Genomic DNA, 10,170 nt, shown 5'->3' on the forward strand with positions numbered 1-10,170 from the left:
AAATCCATCTTGATCCTGTAGTTTAAAACTAATTCGTACTTTAGAGAATTGTAACAACGTACAGGTTTTTTTTTTTTAAATGATGTTTCAACCTATGTTTTCACCAGAATATAAGCACTAAATTGTATAGAAGGATTAAGTGACGTTGGTAGCGTCTCTTCCTTATATTTTGTTTTATTTCATTTATTTTCTATGTGTTATATAATTTAAGTGAATGAACTTGAATATATGACGTCATAAGCCTATTCACATTAATGCGGGAAATTCAAACCAAAAAGCCACCACATTTTAAGTCACTGAAATCTCTCATCCAATAGAAATTCATGCTTGTCAAGATGTATCCCTACGCCACAAACAATTAATCCTATTAAAGACACCGCTAATCCTATTGTTTATTCCAATTACATTCAAATTGTTTGACTTAATTCCTTTTAGCACCTTTAATGAATGCCTTATTGTTTTCAATTTCGAAGATATTCCAACACACCTGGCACTGCATCATTTCTTTATTTACCTATTATTATTTAAATTATTTTAATTAAGTATACTAGTCTTTTGTTATGTATTGTAAAGGATTAAATGACGTCAATAGCGTCCCTCTTATCCATTGTTCTAAAATAAAAGAGATTAAATGATGTCATTAGCGTCCCTTACCTACCTTTTGTTTTCAATTTCAAAAGATAATCCAAAACACCTGGCACTGCATCATGACGTAAACAATTAAGTATACTAGTCTTTCGTTCTTTATTGAATAGGATTAAATGACGTCATAGCGTCTCCTTCCCTGAGCGCACTCTAGCGGGGGCTAGACCGTCATACCATTTTCAAGAGGGGAAAACCTTGAATTTTGAAGAACTTAAAAAGTCATTTAAAAGACATTTCAGAAGTCAGTGAAGGTCATTTCCCGAATTCTAGAAATCGAAATTTTCCCGGGGGAACTCGGACCTCTTTTTTCTTTGGGGTTCATTGGTTCTATTGAATCATTTTCAAGATGGGGGAAACCTTGATTTTTGGAGAAACCTTGATTTTTGGAGAAATTAAAAGTAATTAAAAGACACCTCATAAGTCAGGAAAGCTCATTTCCCGCTTCTAGGAATAAAAATTTTCCCGGGGGAGAACCCCCAACCCCCTTTCTTTTTGGGATTGGGAAAAAATTACCTGACCGTTTTGAAGAACTTAAATTAAAATCGCTATAAGATACGGTACTTCAGAAGTCGGGAAAGCTCATTTCCCACCATTTAGAAATTAACATTTTCCCGGGAAGAACCCGAACCTCCCTTTTCTCTTTGGGTTCATTGATTCATTATAATAATTTTCAAGAGGGGAAAACATTGACTTTTGAAGAACTTAAAGTAGTTAAAAGACTCATTTCCCGCCTTCTAGGAATCAAAATTTTCCCTGTGGAGAACTCCCTTTTTGGGATTTATGGATTCATGGAAAAAAAATCGTATGCAACTACTCAATTTTGTTTATGTATGTATGCACACATAAGGCCTATGTACTGTAATAACAATAGGATAAATTTACCTGACCATTTTCAAGAGGGGAAAACCTTTAATTTTAAAGAACTTAAAAGTAATTAAGACACCTCAGAAGTCGGGAAAACTCATTTCCCGCCTTCTAAGAATCAACATTTTTCCGGGGGAGAACCCCCGGACACCCCTTTCTTTTTGGGATTTATGGATTCATGGAAAAATCGTATGCAACTACTCAATTTTTTTTATGTATGTATACACACATAAGACCTATCTACTGTAATAAAAATGGGATAAATTTACCTGACCGTTTTCAAGAGGGGGAAACCTTGAATTTTAAAGAACTTAAAAGTAATTAAAATACACCTCAGAAGTCGGGAAAACTCATTTCCCGCCTTCTAAGAATCACAATTTTCCCGGGGGAGAACCCCCCTTTCTTTTTGGGATTTGTGGATTCATGGAAAAAAATTGTATGCAACTACTCATTTCTGTTTTATGTATGTATATACACATGGCCTATCTACTGTAATAACAATGCGATAAATTTACCCGACTGTTTTCAAGAGGAGAAAACCTTGAATTTTAAAGAACTTACAAGACACCTCAGAAGTCGGGAAAACTCATTTCCCGCCTTCTAGGAATCAAAATATTCACAGGGGAGAACCCCCAGACCCCCCTTTCTTTTTGGGATTAATGGAAAAAAAAATCGTATGCAATTAGGCCTACTCAATTTTTTTTATGTATTTATACACACATAAGGCCTATCTACTGTAATAACAGGGATAAATTTACCTGACTGTTTTCAAGAGGGGAAAACCTTGAATTTTGAAGAACTTAAAAGTAATTATTAAAAAGATACCTCGGAAGTCGGGAAAACTCATTTCCCGCCTTCTAGATATCAAAATTTTCCCGGGGGAGGACCCCCCGAACCCCCCTATTCTTTGGAAACCTTGAATTTTGAAGAACAAGTCATTAGAAAACTAGCTTAAAAGTCGAGAAAGGTCATTTCCCGCCATCTAGAAACCAAAATTTTCCCGGGGGGGGCATCTAGATGTGTACCTCTGGATCCCCTTTCCTTTTTGGGAAATGTTGACCCCCATCCCCTAGGTTTTTCCAGATCTGCATGATTCATATTCCCATTCATCTTATAAGTGGGGGCCCCCCCCCACTTTGAAAAACGTTCCGCCGGCCCTGCAATATTATGCTAAACATTTACAGAGTGGACTTCCTATGTTGTGGTCATATTAGACTGTAATATTATTATTAAAGAAGTCTATTCAACAAACAACACAAAATATATAGGCCTACATATCAAAGTTATTAGGTTAAAGTTCTCATGTCGGTGCATGCATAAAACGTAATTTCCTAAAATTTGGATATCTGAGATTGACAGACAAAATTCTCTATACTATAGGCCTATATACTAATTTAACGAGTGGACTTCTAGAAAATATATACGCAAAGTATAGTAGGTTAGAAGTTAATGGAGAGGACTTCCTTATGTTGTGGTCATATTAGACTGTAATAATAATGTTGTGAGGTGCCTAAATATATGGGGTGCAGCGCTTCGTATCTGCAAAGTAAGGCGCATTACAAATGTTCTGATTGGATTGGATAATAGGACTATCATTAAAAATCATTCAACATGAAACATATCAAAATTATTAAGTTAACGTAATTTTAGGATATATGAGATTTACATAACATTTGAGAATGTACGGTACCGGTACTAAATATAAAATCTTAAATATTTTACATTTTATTCAGCGATCTATCATAATTTTAGGCATCAGGATTCTAATTTGAAATGTTTTACAAGCTGAAATATTTAAAAAAATATACAGGTAGGTTATGCATGGTAGCCATCTTGAAATCCAAGATGGCCACCAAAATGACATTGAATAAAATACTGTAGTTCCTATCAAAAAACTTAATTCCAAGAAGTTGAGTATGTTTCTGATGTAAAACATGACACTTTTTCCTCCGTTATTAAGATACCATACAATATTTTACCTGTAATGACCTTGAATGACATTAAATGACCTATTTATGACAATCTGACGGAGTCAAAAATTGTATGATAATATTTCTTGACCATGAAAACATATTTTTGGACATTAGAATTATAATTTCAACTGGTTTAGAAGCGGAGATATAGATAAATATATTTTTTACATGGTGACCATTTTAAATCCAAGATGGCGGCCACTTTTATAAAATATTAGCATTATTTTAGTAAGTAATACATGCATTGGTTACTAAGTATTAAAAACCTTCGGGACGATCTAGTAAGAAGTTGCAAATTTATTCATAAATATGACATATTACGATGACATTTCTCATATTTTTATCTATTCTGTTGCAATTTTTTCAACCTTTCACTAAATTTTACGCTAATTTTCTTGCACTAAATCAGAAAGTCTTCGTCTTTATTATAAACAGTTCTTGGACGTCCATGGGCATCACTGTCTCAATCATTTTTTGCTTCATTTGATCATTCCATCTGTTGTGAATACTATTTTTATTGACCAAATCATTTACGTCTGCTTAATTTCCATTTTAGCGATTAAAGTGCTCAAGGGTCTGCTTGCAAACATGGTGGTAGCAATGATATGTCTGTGATCTTGTTGCCTCTACTGAACATTTCACATCTTGCTAGATTTACACTTTTCCCCTTAACTCCATGCCGCAGTCTTCAAGTTCTTCAGACATCTTTTGTGACAGAACATCTAAAACTTTAAAGTTGCAGAAAGTGTCAACAAAACTTTGCCTTTGACTACAGAAGCATGAGATCCAATAAGGTATAATTTCTTCGCTGGTGAAAGTTAATGTCACTTAATTTAAACAACTTTCGGTATTCCAGTGTTAGTGTCTACAATGACTCTCTCTCTGTTGTCGTAAAATAAGATATACGGTAGCAACTACTGCAATATCGATGTCTCCAGAATGGAACGGTTGATATTTATGTATTGGTTGTAATTCCTTAAAGCATGCATTGCATGCAGGATGACTTTCGAGTCTGCTTTTCTTGGCTGCTACGAACTAATACAAAATCTCTTTCAGTGACAAGGATGCATTCTTGCCGATAGCAATAGTATTCAAGAATGTATTCAACCTGGTTGTCGAAATCCCAGTTTGCAGAAACTCAGTTTGCCGAAACCCAGAATGCCCAATCCATTTCACTGAAATCATGAAATCCTAGTTTCCCAAAACTCTGTTTTCCGAAACCCAGTCTAAATCTCTGTGTTACAAAAGTACAGCACACTGTGAATTTAAAAGGAAGGAGCTTCATTTGTGTACAAATTAAAAGGAAAAATATTGGAAGACAACAAAGCTGTAGAAAAACACACTTGAAAGCATGGCTATCAGTTAAAATTAGAAATAAAATGAAATGAAATTAAGGATAATAATCGTATCGCATGTGTGTATAATTGTAGATTATTATTAATTTGTTTATTTCATTTATTATTATTTGTTTATAAATTTATGTATTTATCATAGGTATGCTAATGAATCGTTTCAACTGCGAGGCCTATTAAATTGAATTTTATTTGCTGATAGCCAATTGATTTACAGATTAAAACAAAAAGAATCATTTAACTACAATAAGCCACTATTTCTTATACGAATACATAGTAAGAGAGTGCTCCAACATGAATGTTATGCTGTGGTTAATGTTTTAAGGCTTTTATTTTATTTTCGACATAGTGGGTTTCAGCGCAAACTGGGTTTCCACAAACTGGGATTCGTAGGTTTTGATTCAGCAAACTGGCATTCAGCAAACTGTGTTTTGGCAAAGTGAACTCGAAATTCTGGCAGTCGGCAACCTGGGGTTCTACAATCTGGCGTAGAACCACCAAGAAGAAGCCGATACGAAAGTCTTTCTGTATGCAAAGCATGCTTTAACGAATACCAACCAAGGCATATGCAATAATCCGTTCCCTTTCTCGAGACATCCATTACAGACAATTACACCCCAGCTTTCTTTCGTAAAGGAAAACGTAGCTTCTGTAATCATAAACTGAGTTTGTTGGAACTTTCAGCAACTTCGGAGTTTTATGTTCTGTCACAAAAGTTGTCTGAAGAACAAGAGTATGTCTCACTGCTGCTTGGAGTTAAGGAGAAAAGTGTAAATCAAGCAAGTTACATCTTCAATAGAAAGTTTTGCAGAGACAAGATCACTGACATATCATTGTTGCCACCATGTTAGCAGAAATTCCCGCGGAAGTCCAAGAATTGTTCATACGATGAATACGAAGACTTTTAGATTGCAGTGATAAAAGCAATACCTGAAGATTATTGCTCAACATAGATTATTGCTCAACACTGTTAAACACTACAGGACAAATATGTAGTAAATGAATTGATGCCTTCTTCATACATGAAAATTATGGTAGTTGTCTGGAATAGCTTGTATAGCACACAGAAATAATGAAAAACAACCGGATATTTGTAAGGAAGCTGGAATTTTTTTAAGATTCTGGTGATATTTTCCATTCTTCAAAACAGAAAAGGGCTAAAATAAGGGGGAATTTTTACTTACATTTTTCAAAAGTGAGTTAGCTTACACCCCTAAAATATGTTGTTTTGGGTTTAAAAAGTCAACAGCAGTTATTACATTCATATTTTGTAAATTAAACAAATTTATCTAGGGTATTGAAGCTGCTGTTAAATTGTTATTTAATTTTGGCCGCCGTTTTAAAAAGCGCCCTCAATTGCCTCCCGAAATCTTCACATTAATAACTTTAGCTAATTATACTTTACTCCTATCATTACATATTCAAAATTTGGTCAAACCTACCTCTTCTGTGCTTATTTTACCCATATATATGTAGTTTATTGGATTTTGGCGGCAATTTTGAAAAAAAGCGCCCTCACGCGAAAGTTCTTAGGTTACACCCTTTTTACCTCACATATTCTGATTCCCCATAAAAAACTGGTCTAGAAAAACCATATGATAATTTCTACCTCTCCAAGTGGCACCTATCTCAATTATAACCTGGTCTATATAGGAATACTGTCAACTGATCTTGTCAAATTAATTTAAACCCTAACCATGTGGATTTTATGTACATTCATATAGGATTCTAATTATTTCATAACATGCACGATTAATTATTAAGTTGTTACTCTATAAATGCTACATGCATCCAATAAAATGCTCAATATATATAAAAAAATATGGTCATTCACATCGCATCACAAAATAATATTGGGAACATACAATATTACTGCTGATTTCATATTATAAATAACTATTGCATTTCAAATTAGTTCTACTGTAATTCTGTTTGCAATTTGTTCTTAGGTCAATAAAAATAAAATTATAAAGAGTGTACTGTAGGTCTATATCAGCATCGTTGTATGAAAACTACCAAAACCTATTAAGGATACAATTTCACGCTTTGGTTTGTTGGTTTGTGTCTCCTAAATAGGGGCACTCCATTAAGGAGACATTTTTTGGTTCCAAATGTGTCCTCTTAACAGGGGTTGTACTGTATATCGAACTGACTGTACAGGTAGTGTCTCGTAACAACAGTATGATATTTGATACACACTTATTAAAGAATATAATTACCTAAAGCATCGTTTTATTTTTATTTACATGATTGTTGATTTCCATCATTTTTCTGAGATTGGTTGCTAGCACCTTTGTCATGTTTTGATTTCATACTGCCCACTAATTTAGCAGTACACTTCATTTTTTTTTTCAAAAATGAAGTTTCTTTCAAGAGCAGGCAAATAAGAAGCTGAGGTTGTAAATGAAATTCCTAAAAACTTGACCAAGACAAATATTCCTTTGTATTTTGAAACACAAAATCTATTCAACAAATAGTGTGCTTGAACTAAGATTAGAGGACGCATAGCGATGTTTTATCAAGTTCATCAATTCTATCGGATGACAGACAGCCAAACATTGACACAAATTGAAGACAATAGCCAACATTTTATCAAATTATTTTATTTAAACAAAAATGTTTAGATGTTTTCACAGAAATTCTCTGATTTTTAATGTGTTTATTTGAACACTTAAGACTTTCTGTATAATTTTTTTTTTTTTTTTGTTTTTTTTTTTGAGACCCAGTGATATTTGACGACCCTCTAAAATCCTCTTACGACCCAAAGCTGGTCGCGACTCATGGCTTGACAACTGTAGTACTGACTGTAAAGTAAGGCCTGTGCCCAGGAATTTTTCACGGAAATTCTCTGATTTTTAATGTGTTTATTTGAACACTTAAGACTTTCTGTATAATTTTTTTTTTTTTTTTTTTTTTTTTGGAGACCCAGTGATATTTGACGACCCTCTAAAATCCTCTCACGACCCAAAGCTGGGTCGCGACTCATGGCTTGACAACTGTAGTACTGACTGTAAAGTAAGGCCTGTGCCCAGGAATATCCTCCGTTGAAAAATTAGGCCCAGAAATCCAACTGCACATTTTAGAAAATAAGGGCCGATTTCCGTGCAGATTTTGCTGAAAATTAGCCTTTCAGTGACCGGGTAGCTCAGACATCAAGAGACCCTTAGGGGAGAAGCAAGTTACGGTACGAGCTAGTCCACGCATCAAGTGCTTTGAGACTTCTGTATGAAGCACTACACCTATAACATTACATCTGAATATACAAATGCCAAGTTACGGTTTTGCACGCCTATTTTCCTAGCAATTTTTCGTGAAAATTTCGGTTCTTTTTTTAGTTGACGTACTGTATCACCAGCCCAATTAACATACTTAACAGAATATGGCGTAGTTGAGGGCTGTCTAAGTGTACTTTCATTTTATATTATATTTTATTCATTTACACAAGATTGCAACAAATTTCGTTCATTCATACAATTCGTTGTTAATACCGCGTTTATTGACAAATTTTATTAACGTTGATCACATGTGCACTGTATGGCAGAATTCATTTGGGCCCTGGGCATAGGCAAGTTGCCCTTGCCTAGTATCTTACTTTAGCTAGGTCTAGGCAGTGGCAGCGCCAGAAAAGAGGAGCTTAAGCCCCCATTGGTATGGTCAAGCCCCCACATCAGTCAAGGCTCGTTGGGCAGTTGGACCAAAAAAAAAAAAAATAAGGCTTACTTTTCCCATCCCAGCCATTTCCGGCCATGGCTAGAAGTGCCAATTTTTTGTTTTAATCTTGTTTTGGGAGGATAGGGATACCCCTCCCAATCACCGGCTTCGGTCCTCAGATAATGCTCTGCGCCATAGTCACACCCATAAATACTTAGGCCCCCCCGCAGTCCGGACACCTTAGCGCGCCCCCTCCCCCTTGAGCCGCTACTGGGGCCTAGCTAGGCCGGGGAGGATCATGAAAAATGGGAGCCTACTGCTCCCGAAAGATTATACTGCCCACTTTCAAGTATAACTTTAAAATACCAGCTAATAGGATGTGTACTTACCAGAGATGAAATGATGTCGTAAATATTCTGCACACTTAATTAATCAAAATTCGATAAGTTACAGACCACCATGTCTTCCTTCCGTAGTAAATGAAAATATTCCATAGCACCTGATGATTTATGGGGCACTTTCTTGGGTTTTACAATAGGCCTAATTTATCAGTAATCTGACAGGTCTCAAGTGGTCATGATGGGAACGATGTAGCCAATAGTCCTGATGAAAAAATCATTGTATCATTGTCCTGTAGGCCTACTTTCAACAATGGTAAACCTATATATTTCTGGGTCTAAACTAAAGATAAATTTCCGTAGTGTCTTTATTTCCGGAAATGTCTGTACAGTGTAGGGTAAAGTGTAGGGTACAGTGTAGGATAGGCCTACAACAGTAGGCCTACTTCATATTCCAGGCTCCAGGTGTTCTAACACACGTGTTCTCATTATTTTACGACAGGAAAAAGGCCACTCAATAGTGCCAGAGAGGGTACAATATTTACTGGTTCCCGATGGCAAAAGTGTTCCGTCCGGTCGCGATCTCATGACTGTTATGGTTCGGGAGAACCCCCTTTTCTAGCAAACCCCCCTCTTTTTTTGGCAACCCCCCCCCCCCCGCTTCAAATTTCCCAAATAAGCCCTCCAACCCAGCTAATGCACTGCAGACCCACCCAGACACAGACGTTTTCAAACATAATCTGCTTTTATAGCATTATTTAGACCCATAAAGCACAAAAATCCTCTTACTCTGGAGGTTTCGCCGACCCCACCAGGGCTTCGACCGTGGACCTCACGCCCAGAAAACCCTCCTTTGGAAGAACCTAGCTACGGGCCTGCATATTTCCCACACTTGTGCTACCAAGTTCTCGAAATACGCAGTAAAATGGCACCTCCCCGTATAGAAATGTTAAAAGTGCCCCCGGGCTACACCTTCACCTTTACCTCTGTCGTAACATTTATGGAGAATCTGCCTATATCAAGTTGGAATTTCATGTATAACAGACCGATATCCCAGTGAACACTCTCTCCTGGAGCTGAATTTACTATGGATTTTTGCCTGGGGTGGGGGTGTTGAAATCCCTGTGATACCGGCCTATCATAAACGATTTAACTATACAGTACACTAATTATTTTAATTTAAAAAGATTCACATCAAATCATCATCATTAGAAAAATTATTAATATAGGCGAACATTATAGAGTATACTTTTCAATATACAGGTCTCCCTGTAATAAGAACCCTCCAATTAAATAATAATAATAATAATAATAAAAATAATAAATAATAACAATATCAATACTAGT

The 10,170-nt window shown here is 35.8% G+C and overlaps 1 long non-coding RNA gene across 1 annotated transcript in view; it reads right to left on the reverse strand.

The window, feature by feature from the left end:
* LOC117111331 overlaps positions 1-9,328 on the reverse strand; it is a 16,945-nt gene extending 7,617 nt beyond the window's left edge. Inside the window, exon 1 of the long non-coding RNA XR_004445850.1 lies at positions 8,875-9,328. This is a non-coding gene — a long non-coding RNA (uncharacterized LOC117111331). The remainder of the gene's footprint in view (positions 1-8,874) is intronic.
* Positions 9,329-10,170: the final 842 nt, after the last annotated feature.

Source organism: Anneissia japonica, unplaced genomic scaffold, assembly GCF_011630105.1.
Source record: "Anneissia japonica isolate Jap-2015-1 unplaced genomic scaffold, ASM1163010v1 scaffold287805_len679488_cov178, whole genome shotgun sequence".
NCBI classification, from domain to species: Eukaryota; Metazoa; Echinodermata; class Crinoidea; order Comatulida; family Comatulidae; genus Anneissia; species Anneissia japonica.